Genomic DNA, 21,405 nt, shown 5'->3' on the forward strand with positions numbered 1-21,405 from the left:
GCTGCTCTGCCAATAATGACAGCAGCTGACCATCTCCTCCTTACCCCAAACTGCAATGATTTTCGTCGATCTGCCAACAAATCCAGAAAGATTTTGGTTTAAATCCCAGATTCTGTATTTTCAATTGTAGTCTTAATCTTGAATAACTTTCAAATGTCTAATCTTCACTCCGAAGTTCCAGTTAGCATGCCAAACAGAAACAATGGCACTTTAATTGGCACCTTTTATCATAACTGGCCAGTTCCTGCCTGGACCCACAGCAATGTTGATTGCCTCTTAACTGCCCTCCGAAATGGCCTAGCAAGCCATTCAGTTGTACAATAACTGCTACAACAAAGTCACTTTGTGAGTTCCTTCACCACACAGACTGCAGTGGTTCAAGAAGGTGGCTCATCACCACCTTCTCAAGGGCAAGTAGGGATGGGTAATAAAATGGCCTTGTCAGCGACACCCACATGTCAATGAATAAAAAACATTTTCTCTTTTTACCTCTAACTTTCTAATACTCGCTTTTTAAAAATGAAATAAAAGCCCTACATTTCAACAGATAGAAAATATTTAATTGAAATCCTAATGTAATTTTGTGAAAGCATTTCTCATGAACAGTGCTCTGTACAATGACAGCTGACTATGAGTTACAACGTTTTAATCTAATTCACATATTCAAAATTCTGCTGTTAGAATGTAGTCTTTGACTCCCATCCTGTTTCCATCTCACTTTCTGCTTTCCTTCAGTTCAGTTTTACAATTGAGGCATTTGTTCTATTCCCCTGGGCACATTAAATCTTCTCTTACATTTGAATTTTGTTTATGCTTTTCCCATTTTGTTTCCTATGAATGGTTCTGAGAAACAGCTACACCAACTTCCTCCTGAGTGCAATAACTGTTCACCGTGCTTCTCTTTTCTATTTTTGACTTGAATCATTTCTCCACCAATAAACACTGAAACTGCCGTCTACGGGTTGTGTTCCAGATGACAGAATGGTTGGTCAAATGTTACCATGGAGTACTTCAACTACACTTTTACTGTAAGGCTGGAGGGGAGAACCAGCGTTGATTTGAAATGAATTGACTGGCAGCGATTTGCTCTCATAATTGAGAATAATAGATATCAGTGACTAAAAGCAGTAATCGCATCAGTTCAGAAGACATTATCAACTGTAAAAGTGAAATTCAAGTGGGTTATAGCTCTCCTACAGCCAATACACACTGTGTAATATGCTATTGAGCCATGTGGATCAAGAAGGTGTAACATTTAATCCTCTTTTGTGCTGTGCTCGGGGTAGTGGTGGTAACACTAGAATTGACTTCAACTTTCTCACCTAGCTGTCGAGGGGCGATGCTTAGACGCTAGCTTTTTGGAGATAGTCATTACCTGGCACTTGTGTGACGCGAATGTTACCTGCCACTTATCAGCCCAAGCCTGAATGTTGTCCAGGTCTTGCTGCATGCGGGCATGGACTGCTTCATTATCTGAGGAGTTGCGAATGGCAATGAACACTGTGCAGTCATCAGCGAACATCCCCACTTCTGACCTTATAATGGAGGGAAGGTCATTGATGAAGCAGCTGAAGATGGTTGGGCCTAGGACACTGCCCTGAGGAACTCCGTTATGATTGGCATGTAACATGATGTCTGAGCCAACTAAGGAAAATAGAGAATAGCTAATGAAAATCCACAGAACCCAGTTTATATTCCACCAGTGTACTGATTTGATAACTCACAAGACACAAAGCTTAAAGTGAATTATGGTCTGTTGTGGGGCTTAAACTCATAGGGCTAAAAATTCAGTGGCGCCACGTTTGGGGCGCCAAGCTCGCCTGGGCGCCGGAAGTGCCAGCCCGATATTCAGTTTGAGCACCCCGAGAGGGACGCGGGGCGCTGCTTGAGGTGCCCCGCGTCCCTCTTGGGGCGCTGAAACTGAATATCGCATGGCACGCTGCGGTACTGCAGGCCTTCCTCCCCTTCTTAAAGGGGAGGGGCCTGCACCAGCGCGATCACCGATCGCGAGTGCCGGCAAAAGAGCCCGGCACCGAGGAGAAGTGCCGGGCACTCGGGACACAGCCAGCACTGCCCAGGGGGGGGAACAGGAGGCCGGGGAGGGCGGCGCGAGGAGGTGCTGGCAGACGGCCACTGAAAAAAAATGGCCGCCCCGCACCTCCCCTTTAATTTGCGCCACTACCGCCACAGGTAGGCCCCCTGAACCGGTCGCGATTTGTGACCGGTGCTACGGGGGGGGGGGGGGCGCGACCCAATATCGCGTTCGGGGCGGTAGCGGGGCGCTGCGCACACCGATGATGTCATCGGTGGCGGCACAGCGCTACAGGCTAATGCTGCCATTAGCGCCCCGCTAAATTTTGCGGGAGGCGTGGCCAGTGGCGCTAAAGCCACTGAGTGCCCTCTTTAGGCGCTGACTGGTGGCGCAGCCCACCGAATTTCTAGGCCATAACCTTCTGCCTCAGAGATGAGAGTGTTACCAACTGAACCAAACCAGCACTTAAAATGTGTACATTACAGAAAATATATGTAATAACTCCACCAGGGTCACAATTTGTCGATAAATGAGGGAGGGTTCAGTCAGGTCCTTTCTCACATATAAAATAAGCCCAGTTTCAGCTACCTCCTAGTCATGTAATGTGTTTATTCCATGGACTGTTTTATTGAATGAGTTAAAACTAGCATTAAAAAATATAAGTACTCGAGTGTTTGGTTAATGGCATGGCTGTATATTGATTCCAGCTGATGTGATTATGCACAAGCATTATTAATAGCAGAGCATAGAATATTAAGCAGTGATTTTTCAGCAAACTGTTGGGGGTTTTCTCTCTGCCCCACAGCAGATGGAGACGAGCGTGTACTGGTTTCAAGCGATCTTTATTCAAACACATGCAGGGAGAGGCTCACTCAGCCGCAGCTGAGACAAGAGTCTAATTTTTACATTCGAGCAGTTGGCTTATATACAATCTTACATCTTGTTTCCTTCACATCTTCGGGACTTGGCCAATTAATTGTCCAAGTCATGTACACTTAATTACATCTCCACAAAACACATCGGGCTAAAAATTCGGTGGCGCCGCGTTTGGGGCACCAAGCTCGCCTGGGCGCCGGAAGTCCCGCCCCGGAAGGAGCCGGGAGCGCCAGCCCGATATTCAGTTTGAGCGCCCCAAGAGGGACACGGCGCCACATTCTTAAAGGGGAGGGGCCTGCACCAGCGCGATCACCGATCGCGAGTGCCGGCAAAAGAGCCCGGCACCGAGGAGAAGTGCCGGGTTCTCGGGACACAGCCGGCACTGCCCGGGGGGGAACAGGAGACCGGGGAGGGCGGCGCGAGGAGGTGCTGGCAGGCGGCCACTGAAAAAAATGGCCACCCCGCACCTCCCCTTTAATTTGCGCCACTACCGCCACAGGTAGGCCCCCTGAACCGGTCGCAATTTGTGACCGGCGCTAAAGGGGGGGGGGCGCGACCCAATATCGCGTTCGGGGCGGTAGCGGGACGCTACACACACCGATTATGTCATCGGTGGCGGCTCAGCGCTACAGGCTAACGCCGCCATTAGCGTCCGGCTAAATTTCGCGGGAGGTGTGGCCAGTGGCGCTAAAGCCACAGAGTGCCCTCTTTAGATGCTAACTGGTGGCGCAGCCCACCGAATTTCTAGGCCATCTTGTTTATCTCGTTTGCCCTGTTTCCACATCTGCCATTGTTCTACTCTTTAGCAATTATCCAATTTACATACACTTGACCACATCTTCGCAAATCACATCTTGTTTATCTCATTTATTCTCCTTCCATTCCAAGTATTGACCGCACATCCTTGATTGGCGGCCCATTGTTCAATGCATGGCCTCTTCGCCTTCTTTCACTCCCCCAATCATCGTGTAATATTCTTTATCCAACTGTCAGCAACTGTCTTTGTTCTGCCAGACTTCTCCTTTATTACATCAGCCAGCTAGTCAGTTAAGCTGCTAATCTAACTTTTAACCCCTTCAGTCCCGCCTTTTGGCCCTTGGTGTTAGCTGAAAATGGCCAACTAACTTCACCTGCCTGTGCTCCTTGCCCCATCACTGCTGGCCAGGCTGGTGGTTGGATTCGCACGGGTGGCTAGTTAAACTACTTTTAACATTTCCTGCTTCTCTCCCAATCTATACTGTGTTTTAACACGGTTTTAGCAATGGTTTGGTTACGGCGTCATTTACATCGAGTACAATACTCAAACATAAGTTGATGACAATTAGCAACTGCACCACCACCAATACATGAGATGCAATTCTGATCCAGGGGTGAATGTCCACCCTAATATCCCAGTCCCAAAGTGTCTGCCACCATGAGACATCTTCCAGCTTGGCGTCCACATCCTTCCCCAGTTGTTTGGCCTCTTGTTCAATTCGGTGATACTGCTTAATTATTGCCCTGGCCTCTTTCCTCAGTTCCAGCAGGTGTTTTGGTAGTTTCGGGATGTCCTTCCCCTCAGGGAGTACATATTCGAGCATGCTGTCCTTTAGGTCCTCAGTTGGACTCACCCGTTCCTCGCGGTTATGGTTGCATGTCCGATCATTGTTGGGGACCGGGGGTGGAAGCAGAAACTTGAGCTGGTCACTGGGCACTGAATGTTACCATACTGGTGTTAAGATTCACTGGTGGTCACACAGTATTCTCCTTTTCCCCGCTCGCGTTGGCTCATGGTGGGAGCTAGAAATTTTCAAGGGTACAGTTTAGGGTGGTGGTGAAGCCGCACATGGCTCCTGGCCCCGTCCCCACGGGATGTGGGCGGACTACGTTACTCCCCCTTTCTCTGCATCCCTCTAGCGAGATCCCCGTCAAGAAGGAACCTTTCTGAGTTGCATAACTGGGTGCGTGGTGGTACCTGAGCCAATTGCCATCTCTTATGATCCCGACATTCTCTACCTCGTAGAGGGGCTTGGATTCCCTTTCCTGCAGACTGGGTACAGCTAATACCATTCCTATCAGCCTCAGGTGAGTGGTAACACTATGCTTAGTTGTCGGGTAGACACTTAAAAGTCCTCAAAGGGTGCACAAAGAGCAATTGCCGCTCTCTGGCGTCCAGTCTTGCAGTGCACTATCCGTAATCCAAGCCGGCACTTCTCCATTGTGGAGCTGTGCTAGATTATGTCGCAACTCCCCTACTAGCCATGCACCGTAGGCCACGCACATTCGCTCCCTAGAGGCCTGATTGGTTATGTTATGCAGGGTGGCGGTGACGTGGTTAAATGTATGGGCATGGCTTTCCAAAACTTGCACGGACTCTAATAGGGTTTTAGCTAAGTCTTCTCCGGTCTGTCCCTGTTGTCCCTCCAACTTATTTGCCTTTAACATGAGGTCCCTTAGTTTGGATGTTAGATGATCCGCCTTGCTATCGATTTCCGCTATATCCGGGGAATTAACTGTGGATGTCCCTGCACTGTAAGCGGTGGCTATGTCATCTGCCAGATTCCTCTTGTGGTGAGATAGGCTCGACCGCACGCGTCCCCCAGAAGCCTGGAGGGCATCAGTAATTGTCATGTCGAGGAGCCGATGGTAAACGACCTTGTTGGCCACTCGCACCATTTGGGTAGCCCCATCTGGCTAATATTGAGGACAACCAAAACTATCTCATGGTGTACATTCTCAAATAAGTGCCTATCAGAATCCCGGATCATGAGCCCCCCTTGGGGTCCCGAGCTAGGCTGCGGACACCTCAAGAGTTCCTCTGTAGTCAAAGTGGTGGGCTTCAGGGCTGCTGTTATTGGGTGGTCAGTGTGGTTGTGGTGATGGGGGTATCTCGGGGGTTCAGCTTCCAACACCAATCATCAGAGTTAGTGCACTTGGAGGTTGGGCATATTTCCCACCCTCCTTCTTCCTGCTGGGGTACCCCGGACATCTCAGTGAAATCCTTCCCACATCTTATTTGCATAGTTCCTCCCTGTACGCATGTCAATGCATCATCACTCTTCTTCCCGAAGCATACCGTGCTCATGTTTGTCCATTTAACAACCATTTCCGTGTTACCCCTATCCCCTGTATCGCCTGGCTTGTCAGATATGCTTACGCCCGTTAACCCGGAACTACAATTTAAATATTCTGTTTTAACAACCGTGACAGTTAACGCCCCAGATTCCCGATTGCAACTGACATCGCTCGAGTTCCTGTAATACAGGCCTTGTTGCTCCCTTCGGTCGACCGACGTGGCTCCTTTGGTGGTCGCAGTGACCAGGCATATCAGTAGCGTTACGGATATCATGATCCTGCAAAGAGGGAACATAATGGGTGCCGGTCATCACCAGTTTCGTCCTCATTAGTCTTTGCGTCTCCATACCTCTTCACCTGCATCCAGTGTTTCCACCGGCCCTTTCCTTTCAAATCCACACATGCGCAAGTATCGCTGGTCATCAGGACCTCATAAGGCCCTTGCCAGCAAGGTGCTAAGCCTGGTTTCACGGGCAGGACCCTAACCATCACTCGATCTCCTATTCCCGGCAACCTCAGCTTTTCCTCTACCTCCTCCCATTTTACATTCTCTGGCCATGTGTCCGGGCTTGCCGCAAGTATAACACTTGGTTGAACTGGTTACTGCCGCCACTTTCCTTCCTAATGCCGCCTTGTCTTTCCTTCCCTTCGTATCTACCTCTGTGGCCCACTCAACGATCTCATCATAATTTGTTCCCACTGGCAGCCTTAAATCAAGGACCTTCTGATGATCGGGGCTCAAACCCTCCTTTAACATTTTTCGGAACATCGGATCATCTCTGCCTGGATCATCTAATCCTGAGAAATCACAGTAGGTGGTATATTTTCGCTCCGCAAACTCATGGGCACTTTCGCCCCTATTCTGGGTTACTACCACAACCGCCAACCAGTTAGATCGGGCCTCGCCTAACCCTTCTTTTACTATTCTTTTAAAACAATTGTATTTTCCCACATTGTTCATTCCCTGCGCCTGCATCCATCGTCCACTAGTGACTAAGTTTTGCATCTGCAGCCATGTCTGTCATGGTACTCTTATGTTCATTAAAGATAGACATTCTTATTATGAACACAGCTAGCTTTTGCTAGTTACTTTATTGAGCACATGTGGACTAAGTTCAGTATCTGTAGAGGCTTCCATCTTGACTGCTGCCTTGTGGGTAGCCTAGTGCCTCATGGGTAATGTAGTCTTAATATACTTACAGCTGGGTAGTGTAGTCTTATACATACAGCTATATACAGCTCTACACAGCTCTACGGCTCCACCTAGTGTCCACTATAGAATGACATGTTATTGATCATTACATCCCCCTTTCTTTGAGGTTTAACAAAATCAATATCAATCAACTTTCAAGAAAACAATAAAGATAATATCAGTAACACTTTTGTTAGTGCTCTATAAACATAAACATTTTCAAAACAGTCAACACATTTTCAAAGCTTTACATTGCACTCAAAGATTACATCTATCAGGCTCTTTTACTTCACGTGTGGATCTTCTCAACACGGGTAAGTCTGATGTGTCTTCATGAGATTGTTCTGGCGGTGAATGACAAGATGCAGTTGCAGCATTGTCATCAATCTGGTCTTGAATAGTCTCTTGTGTTTTTAGGAGGGAACGGCGGTTCCTCCTGAGAATCTGTCCTTCCTCAGTTCTAACAGTGTATGACCTTGGTCCTACTTCCTCAAGAACTGTAGCTTTCCTGTTCCATGCATCTGGATCCTCAATCCTGACAACATCATCCCTTGGCAATGGTTTTAGAGTTTTGGATGACTTGTCATCGTATGATTTCTGTTTCAGCTTTAACAGTTGAAGTCCCTGTCTCAGTTCCTCACTTTGCTGTTCTTTTGCACAGCAGGGTAGTGTGGGCGCAACTTGTGACCCATTAGTAGTTCAGCAGGTGAAGAACCACAGCCTAAAGTTGAGGCTCGGTAGCTCAGCAGGGCGAGATAAGGATCAGACTTGCTTTCTGTCGCTTTCTTCAGTAGCTGCTTGAGAACTTGAACATCTTTCTCTGCCTTACCATTTGACTGAGCATACAAAGGACTGGATGTGATGTGCTGAAAGTCATACTGTGCTGCAAACTGTTGCCACTCCTTACAGTTGAAGCACGGACCATTGTCGCTAATGGCAATCCTGGGAATTCCATGTCTGGCGAAGATGGATTTCACATGCATTATGACACTGCTTGCTGTGGTGCTTGAGAGCAGCGCCATCTCAGGATAGTTAGAATAGTAGTCACTCACTATTAGATAGTCTTTACCATTTAAATGAAAAAGGTCCATACCAACCTTTTGCCATGGTGCTGTTGGTATGTCAGCTACTATCATTGGTTCCTTTGCTTGTTTGTTTTGGTGTTTCTGACATGTGTCACATTTGCCTATCATGTTCTCAATGTCCTTATTTATGCCAGGCCAATAAACAGTGTCTCTTGCTCTCCTTTTGCATTTTTCAATTCCGAGGTGTCCCTCATGAATCCTTTCGAGCATGTCTTGACGTAGAGCCTGTGGAATGACTATTCTGTTCTGTTTTAGTAATAGTCCACTTGCGACACTCAATTCTGGCCTTATGTGAAAATATTTTGGACAGGAACCTTTTGGCCAACCATGATGAATGTTCTCTATTACTGTTTGTAATACTGTATCTTTTACTGTTTCTTCTGCTATTTGCTTTGATTTTGTGTCTGACACGGGCAGCGCAGCAGTGACCATACTCACATGAACATCCACGTCTTCCTCAGTAGAGCTCACATGACTCATTGTGGGTGCTCGGGATAGTGCATCTGCTAACACTATGTATTTGCCTGGTGTGTAGATCAGTTCAAAGTCATATCATTGCAGCTTCATCATGAGTCGTTGAATCCTTGGAGACATCTCATTCAGGTTTTTTTTTATGATGGCAACCAGAGGGCTGTGGTCTGTCTCAACTGTGAAGGTGGGAAGTCCATATATGTAGCCATGAAACTTTTCTAGTCAAACTATCAAGCCTAGACATTCCTTTTCAATCTGGGCGTATCGACACTCAGTATCAGTCATACACCTGGAGGCATAGGCAACAGGCTTCCAATCTTCACCCTCTGCTTGTAGCAAGACCGCACCTAGGCCATTTTTTGATGCATCCGTTGACACTTTGATTCTTTTTGTTGGGTCAAAGAAGGTGAGTACAGGTATGGTTGTCAGCACTGTTTTGAGGTTTATCCAGTCTTGCTCATGTCTTTCTGTCCATGCAAACTCATTTGTTTTATGTAGCAGGTCTCGCAGACAGGCTGTCTTGGCTGACAAGTTAGGAATGAACTTTCCAATGAAGTTTATCATCCCCATGATGCGTAGCACACCTTTTTTGTCAGTGGGTCGGGGCATTTTGAGTATGGCGTTTACTCTTTCCATATCTGGCTCTATTCCTTTACCAGATAGATTATCTCCTAGGAAAGTGACTTCCTGGACGCCAAACTGACACTTGGCTTTGTTGAGCTTCAGTCCATTCCAGCATATGCTCTGTAGCACTTTAGTCAGTCTCTCATTGTGTTCTTTCAGTGTGGCGCCCCAGATGATGATGTCATCAACATAGACCCGAACTCCTTCCAGACCTTCAATTATGTGTTCCATCGCTCTATGAAAGATTTCAGATGCAGATATTATCCCGAAAGGCATTCTGAGGAAACAATACCTGCCAAATGGTGTGTTGAAGGTACAGTATTTGGTGCTCTCTTCACCCAGTTTTAGTTGCCAAAATCCTTGTGAGGCATCGAGCTTTGTAAAGTATCTGGCACCTGACATTTCACTGGTGATTTCTTCTCACTTGGGAATCTGCTAGTGTTCACGTTTTATGTTTGCATTTAAGTCCTTTGGATCCATGCATATTCTTAGATCATTGTTCTTTTTCTTTACACATACCATGGAGTTAACCCAGTCTGTTGGCTCTTCGACTTTCCTGATGACTCCTAGTGTGGTCATTCTGTCCAGTTCATTCTTGAGCCGGTCACGCAGAGGTGCTGGAACCCTTCGTGGAGCATGTACCACTGGCTGAGCATCCTCCTTTAGCTGGATTTTGTAAGTGAATGGTAGAACTCCAAATCCTTTGAACACATCCTGGAAATTATTCACTACAGAATCCACCGAGTCATCTGGTCTGTTTATGGCACAGTTTATACGGTAGACTCTCTTGACCAGTTCTAAGTCCTCACAAGCTTTGTCACCCAGTAGTGAATCAAGTCTTTCAGCCACAACAGAAAACATGAGATGATGCACTTTGTCTTTGACTGTCACTTTAAGTCTGCATACACCTAAGCTATCTATTTTCTGTCCATTATAGTCCTTCAGTAGTACTGACTTTTTCTGTATTTTGGGCTTTTCTTTCATATTGTTAATGTCACTCATACTGATTAAGTTTGCTTTTGCCCCAGTGTCTAGTTTCAAGGTAACTAATGCTCCATTTACCTGCAGTGGGATCATCCATTTGTCCTCTTTTACTGCATTAACTTTATGATCAGCATTGTCCATTTCTGATGGCTGCACATTTTCTGTATCCTTTTTGATATTGTCACATGACACCATTTCTACAAAAAATGTCTCACTTAAATCAGTGTACTCAATTACATTAACTCGTTGCCCTTTCTTAGTTTTTACTTTTGAAAAGCATTGTTTGGCAAAGTGATTCTTTCCATTACACTTTGTGCACATTTTTCCAAACGCTGGGCATTGTCTTAACTGGTGTTTGTAACCATAGCGTTTACAATTAAAAATTTTATCCTCCGATTGCTTTTCATTTCTGTTCTGCCCACGTTTCTTCCCCTTGTAGGACACAGCACCGACAGTAGCATTATCACTCATTACAATCGCATCATTATTGATTTCACTGAAAGTCTTCGCGTGCTTTCGAGCTAGCTCGCTGGTGTATTGATTTCTTTGTGGGTTCAATAACAACTCATTTATGAAAGAGAAAGTTGTTTTAATCTAAAGTCTATTCAACTCTTTTTAACAGCCTTTACAGAACACACTATGCTGTGATGCATCTAGAATCAAACTGAAAGTAAAAGCTTGTCAGCCTGCTTGTCTGTGTCACATGACCTCTGCTGCTCAGGCACAAGCAATCAAAAACACAGACAAATACGCTGTAAGGCATAAGTAATCAAACACAGACAAATATCATCACTATTTGCTGATATCATTACATCTCCCTTTCTTAAAACAAAAGTATTTTACTTTTAATTAACAACATTTAATGAACTTACATTATCATTATCATGATCAAGGTTTTTACCCTTGCTTTGTGTGTTCACATGAAATATGTCAATACACTAGAACTTGAAGAAAGAATAAGATAACATTACTTCCTTCTATAACAATAGTCCTTAAATTTGCTCAATGAGTCTCTCAGGAGGCTTCACGTGTCTTGAGGATTTTCTGATTGATTGTCCTTGAATCTGAGTTGTTGCCTCAGATGATTGGTTCTCAGCTGTGTGATCAGGTTGTTCAACAGTATCAGTCTCTTGACCTGCTGTGGCTGGTCCCATGAGAAGATCTCGACGATTTCTTCTCAGAACAGCACCCTCATCTGTCTGAATGGTGTATGATCTTGGTTGAACTTCACTCAGGACAGTTCCCTTCTGAGTCCATGTGTTTGTTTTGTCTTTGAACCTTACTTGGTCACCAGTGTGGAGTTCAGGTAGGTTTTGTGTTCCTCTGTCATAATAGTACTTTTGCTTTTCTTTCTGTTGTTCTTTGAACTTCCTCACTTTCTCCCCCTCTTTTGTTTTCAGGAGGTTCTCCGGGATGGGTAGGTTTGACCTTAGCCGACGTCCCATCAGGAGTTGGGCTGGTGACATACCACACTCGAGCGGCGTTGTGCGGTATACAAGCATGCTTTGGTAGAAGTTGGTTCCACTGTCTTTTGCCTTGTACATCAGTCTTTTCACTGTCTGGACCGATTTTTCCACTAGCCCATTGGACTGTGGATAGTGAGGACTTGACGTTGTGTGGACAAAGTCCCACTCTTTGGCAAAGTGTCAGAAATTTGCATTGTTAAACTGGGGTCCGTTGTCTGTGAAGACCTCGCTTGCCACGCCATGTCTGGAGAATATGGCTTTCATACTTCTTATCACAGCTCCTGCAGTGGTGGTGTACAGTCTACAAACCTCTGGATACAGGGAGTAATAGTCTGTGACGACAAGATAGTCCATCCCTTGACATACGAATAGGTCAGCGCCTACCTTCTGGTAAGGTCTGTCTGGTGCTGGGTGTGGCTTTAGTGGTTCTACCGGATTGCTTGCTCGATATTTCAGGCATATTGTGCAGTTTGACACCTCATTTGTCACATCTTGGTTGATTCGTGGCCAGTACATCACCTCTCGTGCTCTTTTCTTACACTTTTCGATTCCCAGATGTCCTCCATGGATCTTTTTTAGCATCTCTCTTCTCAGACTCTTTGGGATAACTATTTTACTTCCTTTGTAGATGATGTCTTTGACCACTGATAGTTCCGCCCTGCAGTTCCAGTACTCTGCTATATCAGGTGAGCAGTCTTGCTTCATGTTGGGCCATCCATCCAAGATGCTTTTTCTCAGTCGTCTCATTGTTTCATCTTTGTTTGTCTCAGTCTTTATGAGCTCCATTTTTGCATCTGCTATGGGCAGTGCACTTGTGATCATGTCCACGTAGGCGTTCACTTTTTCATCCATTGTGGTGTTTGCGGGCTCACTTGGGTCAACAGCTCTGGACAACGTGTCTGCTGTATACATCAGCTTACCCGGTGTGTACGCAACATTCAGTGTATAGTGTTGCAGCCTGATCATCATTTTTTGTATTCTAAGCGGACAGCTATTTAGTGGCTTTTGGAACAATGCAATCAAGGGCTTATGGTCAGTCTCTACACTGATTGCTTGTCCTGCCACAAACTGGTGAAATCTTTCACAGGCGTATGTGATGCTGAGCAGCTCCTTTTCTATTTGAGCATATCGCGTCTCCGCGTCTGTCATTGAGCACGATGCATATGCAATAGGTTGCCAGTAGTCATATTGTTGCAGAAGAACGGCACCGAGCCCACTCTGTGATGCATCTGATGATATCTTGATGGGTCTCGCTGGGTCATAAAACCTCAGAACTGGTTCCTCTGTGAGCAGTTTCTTTAGATCGCTCCATGACTTCTCATGCTCATGATTCCATTCCCATTCTATGTTCTTTTCAGTTAGTCTTCTCAGTGGCGCTATTTTTTCTGAGAGGTTGGATATGAATTTACCCATGTAGTTGATCATTCCATTAAACCTCTGCACGTCCTTTTTGCATTGTGGCCTTGGCATATTCTCAATGGCGGACACCTTTCTGGGATCTGGTTTGATGCCCTCACTGCTAAGGATATCTCCCACGAATGTCAGTTCTGTCACCCCGAGCTGGCATTTCTCTCTATTCAGCTTCAGGTTTGTTTTCCTTGTTGCTTCCAGCACTTTTTTCAGTCTCTCGTCATGCTCAGTTCTCGTGGTTCCCCATACTATGATGTCATCCATTGATGTATCAACTCCCTCCAGGCGCTCATAGATCATATGGATAGTCTTGTGATACACTTCAGGAGCTGAGGCAATGCCAAATGGTAACCTTAGGAATCTGTATCTGCCAAATAGAGTGTTGAACGTGCACAGTCTTGAATTTGCTTCGTCCAGCTTCATCTGCCAAAATCCTGAGGACGCATCTAACTTGCTGAAATATTTTGCATTTGCAAACTGTGCCATGATTTCCTCACGTGTAGGAAGCTTGAAGTGCTCTCTCTTTATTGCTCTGTTTAGATCTCTTGGATCCAGGCAAATTCTGAGCTTTCCATTCTTTTTGTCCACTACGACGAGGGAACTCACCCACTCAGTTGGCTCATCTATCTTCTGAATCACATTCAGGCTTTCCATCCTGTCCAACTCTGCCTTCAATTGCTTTTGAAGAGCAAACGGAACTTTTCTGCATGGATGTATGACCGGTGTCATGCTTTTATCTACTCTGATCGTGTGTTCTCCTGGAATGCAGCCTAGACCCTTAAATAGGTCTTTGTACTCTTTCATGAGTTCATCATAGACTGTCTCTCCTTCGCTTTCCACAACGAGGACTCTCTTTACCAGGTTCAGTCTCTCACAGGCTTTTAAACCTAGTATGGCTTGCACATCCTTTGGCACCACGATTAATGCTAGCGTGTGCTCTCTGTCCTTGTGTGTTACTTTGACAATGCATTTTCCTTTCACTGGTATATCAGTACCTGAGCATCCGGTCACTTTCACTTGTATTCCATGTAACTTTGGTCTGGGTCTAATTCTCTTAAAATCGGTCTCTGATATCACATTAACTTGTGCTCCAGTATCCAATTTAAATGGAATGTGTATGTTGTTCACTTTTAGTGTCAACATCCAGTCTCTTTCTTCTTTTTTGTTTTCAGACACAACATCTACATTGAATTCCTCTATCTCGCTTTCATCTACTGTATGGACCTTGCTTTGTTGCGCTTGGTTCTTACAGCAACGGGCATAATGGTTGTTTTTGTTGCATCTATTGCATGTTTTACCATATGCTGGACACTTTCTTGGTGGATGCTGTGTACCGCATCGATTACATGACTTCCGATTGTCCCTTTCATTTTCGTTTGCTGGCCACGTCTCTTTTTTCACATTGGCGCTCTCTTTGTTAAACGGTTTGTATCCGTTCTTTCTCACTGCATCCACGTTGCAGCTACTGTCACTGAACAGCTCCTTTGCCTGCAACTTCACAGTCTCTGTAGCCCTACACAGTGCTATGGTTTTTCCCAGGTCTAGATCTTGCTCTCTTAGCAGTCTTTCCCTTAGACCATTATCTGGAATACCACACACCAGTCTGTCTTTTATCAGCGAGTCTGCGAGTCCCCCAAATTCACACGATTTGCTCTGGTTTCTCAGTTCAGTCACATACTGATCAATAGTCTCGCCGATTTTCTGTGCACATGTGAAAAATTTGTGCCTCTCAAAGGTCACGTTGCGTTTAGGTATGCAGTAGGCCTCAAACTGTTCCATTATTTTATCTAGCTTCATTTTGTCTCCATCAGCAGCAAATATGAAATTATTATATACCTCCAGCGCTGCATCACCCACGACATGTAAGAACAGTGACGATTTCTGTTTATTACTTTTATCGTCAGCTCCGATTGCTGATAAATACAACCCTGCACGTTGTTTGAATCTCCTCCAATTTTCAGCCACATTACCTGTCAATTGAAGCGTCGCCGGTGGGAGTAAACCTTCCATTTTTCACTTCGTTAGCTATTCTCTAATGGTAAGCAACGATGTTCTCTTCTGGCTTGCTAATCTGTGGAGAGCTGATTTTGCTTACTTGCCACAACTCCTTTCACTGTCCCATCGAGTTGCTAACTTCAGATGTTTTCTCTTTCAGCCACTTCTTACATCATGTATTGATTTCTTTGTGGGTTCAATAACGACTCATTTATGAAAGAGAAAGTTGTTTTAATCTAAAGTCTATTCAACTCTTTTTAACAGCCTTTACAGAACACACTATGCTGTGATGCATCTAGAATCAAACTGAAAGTAAAAGCTTGTCAGCCTGCTTGTCTATGTCACATGACCTCTGCTGCTCAGGCACAAGCAATCAAAAACACAGACAAATATGCTGTAAGGCATAAGTAATCAAACACAGACAAATATCATCACTATTTGCTGATATCATTACAGCTGGCTTGGCATATTTTCACTGCATTTTCCAAATTTAGTTCGGTTTCTCTCAACAGACGTTCCCTGACTTTTTTATCATGAATACCAAACACAATCTGGTCACGAATCATGGATGATTCCAGCTTAGAGAAATTACATGTCTGTGCTTTCAGTTTCAGATCAGTTATAAAGCTATCAAAAGTCTCATTTTGCTGCTGTGTCCTTGAACAGAACATGTATCTTTCATAGGTCTCATTCTTTTTGGGAGAGCAATGTGCATCAAATTTTTTTAGCACATCTTCTAATTTTTCTCTGTTCTCCTCTGGATTAAATACAAATGTATTAAATAACTCTATCGCCTGTGGGCCTGCAACCGTAAGCAGCAACGCTATCTTCCTTGCATCTGGCTTTGTACCGAATCCGATGGCTGCAATGTAGAGTTCGAATTGTTGTTTAAGAGTCTGCCAATTGTAGTCGATATTTCCTGTGAGTTTCAAACGCTCTGGTGGCTTCAAATTCTCCATGTCGCTTTTCACAATTTTCAGCAGATCTTCACCATCCTGGTACCATCTTATGTTCATTAATAAATAGACATTCTTATTATGAACACAGCTAGCTTTTGCTGGTTACTTTATTGAGCACATGTGGACTAGGTACAGTATCTGTAGAGGCTTCCATCTTGACTGCTGCCTTGTGGGTAGCCGAGTGCCTCATGGGTAATGTAGTCTTAATATACTTACAGCTGGGTGGTGTAGTCTTATACATACAGCTATATACAGCTCTACACAGCTCTACGGCTCCACCTAGTGTCCGCTATAGAATGACATGTTATTGATCATTACAGGTACCTTTGATTTTACAAGGATGTGTAAACCTTCTGGGTGGAGAGAATGTACATCTATCATCTCCTCTAGTTTATACCAAAAAATCGGTGTTTGCATGGTTCAATTCAATGGGTCGGGAGATCCCTTGTCATCATTGGTTTTTCAGCCAGGGAGAACGGGACATATCGTACTGCAGTCTGAGCCTGTCCCTGCCCTATAAGTTTTTGTTCGGTTATAATAGGGGCCATGGCCATTACGCCCTTCGTCCCGGTTTCGGGCAGTGGTGGGGCCGATGGTCCCTTTAGGTGGGGGCTCCCAACCTCTGTCATCATCCTGTCTGTCATAATCTGTGGCTTCCTCCTCTAATTCTCCCCAGTCAACGTCGTCATTATCGTCCGGTGGTCTAAATCTCGGCCCTGGTGCCTGTACTGCACTGATCTTATTTTGTCTCTTTTCCATCTGACTTCTTACATGTTTACTAAGTCCCAAGTAGCTACTAATAATTATGATTATTCCCTTTTCTTCCTTACCCTTACTCTGAATGCCCCACCATTCCCTTTGCCTGGCCGGACTGTCGTCCGAACTCCAGCCTTTCTTTTTTTCATTTCCTCGATCAGTTTCTTATTGTTCTCTGCTATAAAGTTAGTTATGGACCCCTCTGGTCCCCAACCTTCCCCTCCCGTGGCCATGTCCTATTCCTGTGGCCTGCCTTTACGGTAGCTCGGACATTCCTGCCTCAACGCGGTTCTGGCTACCTACGGTGGCTCGCGGTTCTACTGCACAGAGATCACTCCAGTACCTGCTGGTCTCCTGTTCAGATTCTCAGCAGTCTCACTCTGGGTGTCCACACCTAACTGTGGGTGCTAGAATAAAGTACTCACCCGCTTTGTGGCCTGTTGGGGTGAAAGAGAAGTGTTCCCTCCTCTCAAGCGAACCCCCTGAAATAAGGGGTCAACGCTTGCTCTATAGCGACCACAATTTCACCAGACGGACACCTTGGATAAGTTTCACGATCTTTATTCAAGCATATGCAGGGGGAAAATCTCAGTCTCATCCAGAGAAAGGATGCTACCACCAAGTATCAAATACATACAGCAATTATACCTTAACTTGAGGCGGGCACCCCTTGTGCACACCCCTTCTACGATTATTGATTGGTGTACAGAATAGGCGAAGGGCTGTGTCCATTCATTGCCCCTTATCAGGGAAGTTGCTGAATGGTTCACAGAAACCCATCTTTACAGCATTTGCAGGCTAAATTATCTGTTTCTACTCTGGCCATGAGGTGTGACATGAATCAGTCATTCATGTAAAAAAGACTTATGAAATAATACTGAGCGGCCTACGGTGGCGCTGTCCAGGGAGAGCATAAATACTTGGATGCAGGACATTCTTAATAGGAACTAGTGAAGGACACAACTAGACCTCCATGTTGTAAAACAGTTGATTAAAGCTTTGTTTAACGATTAGACCAAGTGCCTAGTAGTTTTCTTTCATCAAGGTGCTTACCTCATTCTATGAGAATCTGTTTGTCCTGCCTTATCTATTAAGCAAGGACAAAAGACAAGCTTGTTAGCCTTACAGTTCCTGTCTTATCTTGGTCCTACATTCCTAAGCAAGGATAGGAGACAAGTTTGTCAGCCTTATAGTTTCCACTAATTTTAATTCTAAGAAGTTATAGTTTCTTCTAACTTTAATTCTAAGAAGTCTTTTTTGTCCCCTTACAATCCCCCCTTATGGCCCTTGGCTATATGCCCAAGCCAGGCCATTTCCCTGATACTTTCTCATGGGTGAGCCCCAGGTTTGTCCCTCCGCTTGGGTAGCTACTTCCCAAACTGCAGGATCCACCTGTTGGCTTTCCCATCGAGATTATATAGGATAAGTCCTTTCTGCCGGACTGTTTAAATTTGCCTTATCCAGTTTTTTAATTATCGCTTGCGCTATGGCTTGTCTCTTATTCCTGCTACATTTTTGACAGGATAACAACAACAAGATCACCAATACAACGCCTTGTACAACAACCAATACATGTGATATTATCCTTATCCAGGAGTGTATTTGCACCTTGAGTTCAGCATTCCAAAACTTAGTATACCAAGGCCGACTAGCCAACATTTCTTCAGTGTCCTTTTGTAGCTTATCTATTTCTTCCATCAAAATAACATACTTTTATCTCTGCTTCTGAATGTCATGCTCCTGTTGGGTTTGTTCTTCATTCAGTTCGGGTATCGGTTTTCCTTGTGGCCTTATTGCCTTTGTATAACCTTCTCGGATAGTGTCCGTCACTGCCCCATTAATGGTTTCTTCTTTTAGTTCAGGATATACAATATACCCGTTTATATGTGTCTCTTCTTGTGGGGTAAAGCAGAAGTCAGTAGCCGTGATGGCACAGGAGGTGATCCCTCCCTTATTTGTAACTGTCATATTGGGTGCCTTGGTGCTCACACACCATTCTCCATTCCCCCGTGGGGGGGGGCAGTGCCGCTCACACACCATTCTCCATTCCCCCGTGGGGGGGGGTGGTGCCTTGGTGCTCACACACCATTCTCCATTCCCCCGTGGGGGGGGGTGGTGCCTTGGTGCTCACACACCATTCTCCATTCCCCCGTGGGGCGGTGCCTTGGTGCTCACACACCATTCTCCATTCCCCCGTGGGGGGGGGCAGTGCTTTGGTGCTCACACACCATTCTCCATTCCCCCGTGGGGGGGGGCAGTGCCTTGGTGCTCACACACCATTCTCCATTCCCCCGTGGGGGGGACGGTGCCTTGGTGCTCACACACCATTCTCCATTCCCCCGTGGGGGGGGGGCGGTGCCTTGGTGCTCACACACCATTCTCCATTCCCCCGTGGGGCGGTGCCTTGGTGCTCACACACCATTCTCCATTCCCCCGTGGGGGGGGCGGTGCCTTGGTGCTCACACACCATTCTCCATTCCCCCGTGGGGGGGGCGGTGCCTTGGTGCTCACACACCATTCTCCATTCCCCCGCGGGGCGGTGCCTTGGTGCTCACACACCATTCTCCATTCCCCCGTGGGGGGGGGCGGTGCCTTGGTGCTCACACACCATTCTCCATTCCCCCGCGGGGCGGTGCCTTGGTGCTCACACACCATTCTCCATTCCCCCGCGGGGCGGTGCCTTGGTGCTCACACACCATTCTCCATTCCCCTGTGGGGCGGTGCCTTGGTGCTCACACACCATTCTCCATTCCCCCGCGGGGCGGTGCCTTGGTGCTCACACACCATTCTCCATTCCCCCGCGGGGCGGTGCCTTGGTGCTCACACACCATTCTCCATTCCCCCGTGGGGGGGGCGGTGCCTTGGTGCTCACACACCATTCTTCATTCCCCCGTGGGGGGGGCGGTGCCTTGGTGCTCACACACCATTCTCCATTCCCCCGCGGGGCGGTGCCTTGGTGCTCACATACCATTCTCCATTCCCCCGCGGGGCGGTGCCTTGGTGCTCACACACCATTCTCCATTCCCCCGAGGGGCGGTGCCTTGGTGCTCACACACCATTCTCCATTCCCCCGCGGGGCGGTGCCTTGGTGCTCACACACCATTCTCCATTCCCTCGCGGGGCCACGATTGTTTTGGAATCCCGTGTCATTGGCGTGATACTCAATGTGCACCCTTCCGTTCGGCCATATCTACAGTCATCCTTGGTCATTCTTGGTGGATCTCGGCATAAAACAACTTGGTTATTTCTATAACAATCATCTATGTTAATACCCCTCGTACTGTTGTTCTCTTTAATCACATGTCTGGACAAGTCATGGTAGCGCAAGCAAGTTTGATTCCTTATCTCCCCTATATTGTTTGCTTGGTATAAGGGATCTCCTTTTGTTATATCATACTGCGGTATTGATAATACAAATCCTATTATATTTAAATGTTCGGTTATGTATCTAGCTTTTGGTATCCAAGCATGACTATTCCTCCATACCTCACACGTATGAGTCATGTTTTTATCTAAGGTCCAATTGGTAAATACATCATTCGCTATCCAATCCGGTACTTCTCCATTTTGGAGTTGCTCTAGGTTATGTTGTACTTCACTCAGTATCCATGCTCCGTACCCTGCGCAAACTAGTTCCAACTGTAGTTGCCGGCTCACGTCTTCCCCTGCTTTGTTTATCAAATTTATAGTTCTGGTGTGGTCCCGCAATGTGTGGGCCACTTGTAGCAATTCTTCCTCCGTACCATCACCTAGCTGTGCCTGCAGTCTTTGGTTATCCCCTTCCCTACCCAAGATTCGGATTAGGGCAGTACCCCGATCGTCTATGGTGTGCAGGCCTATAGTGTTCACCGTCGCAATCCCTGCCGCGTATCCCACGCCTGCCGTTTCTAGAATCCCTCTTTTCTCCCGGTCCCCTTTTTTACCCGTCCTCCTTTTCACATTAAATGTTATGGTTCTTGATTCAGGGCCTTCAAGAGCTCATAGGGTCAAGTTATTGTACAGGCTTATTGTTTCCTTTCCACAAAAGCTGGGAATAGTTATATCTGTTAGGTTTGGGAACACCGTAATTATTCATTGGCGTACCCCAAAGTGTATTTTATCCTTGGTTTTCTTTATTACCAAACCCCCTTTTGCTCCTGATCACAGCTAACGTTGCTCAAGTTTCTGTAATACAGGCCTTGCTGGTCCTTTTGGCCGGCCTGCACAGCTTCTCCCGTGGCTCCCCCTATAAGGGATAAGATCCTGTAAAACATAATATTTCCCGGTCGCCACCGGTTAGTTAGAGTCCATGTCTTTTCAACTGGGTCCAGTGTTTCCATTTGCCGGTGCCCCTTATATCTACTCATGCGCTCGTGTCACTTACCATTATTACCTGATAGGGGCCGGTCCATTTTGGTGAAAACCCAGGTTTCTCTGGGTTTATCTTTATCATTCCCTAACTGCCTACCTGGGGTATTTGGACTTTCTGTTCCTTGGTAACATTCTCTAAGTCTTTAATTAC

The 21,405-nt window shown here is 46.0% G+C and overlaps 1 pseudogene; it reads right to left on the reverse strand.

Moving 5' to 3' along the window:
* Positions 1-4,152: 4,152 nt before the first annotated feature.
* LOC147102754 (uncharacterized) lies at positions 4,153-21,295 on the reverse strand (annotated as a pseudogene).
* Between the last annotated feature and the right edge of the window lie 110 nt (positions 21,296-21,405).

Source organism: Somniosus microcephalus, chromosome 21, assembly GCF_052327205.1.
Source record: "Somniosus microcephalus isolate GS21.2 chromosome 21, FLI_Smic_1.0, whole genome shotgun sequence".
In the NCBI taxonomy this organism is placed as follows: domain Eukaryota; kingdom Metazoa; phylum Chordata; class Chondrichthyes; order Squaliformes; family Somniosidae; genus Somniosus; species Somniosus microcephalus.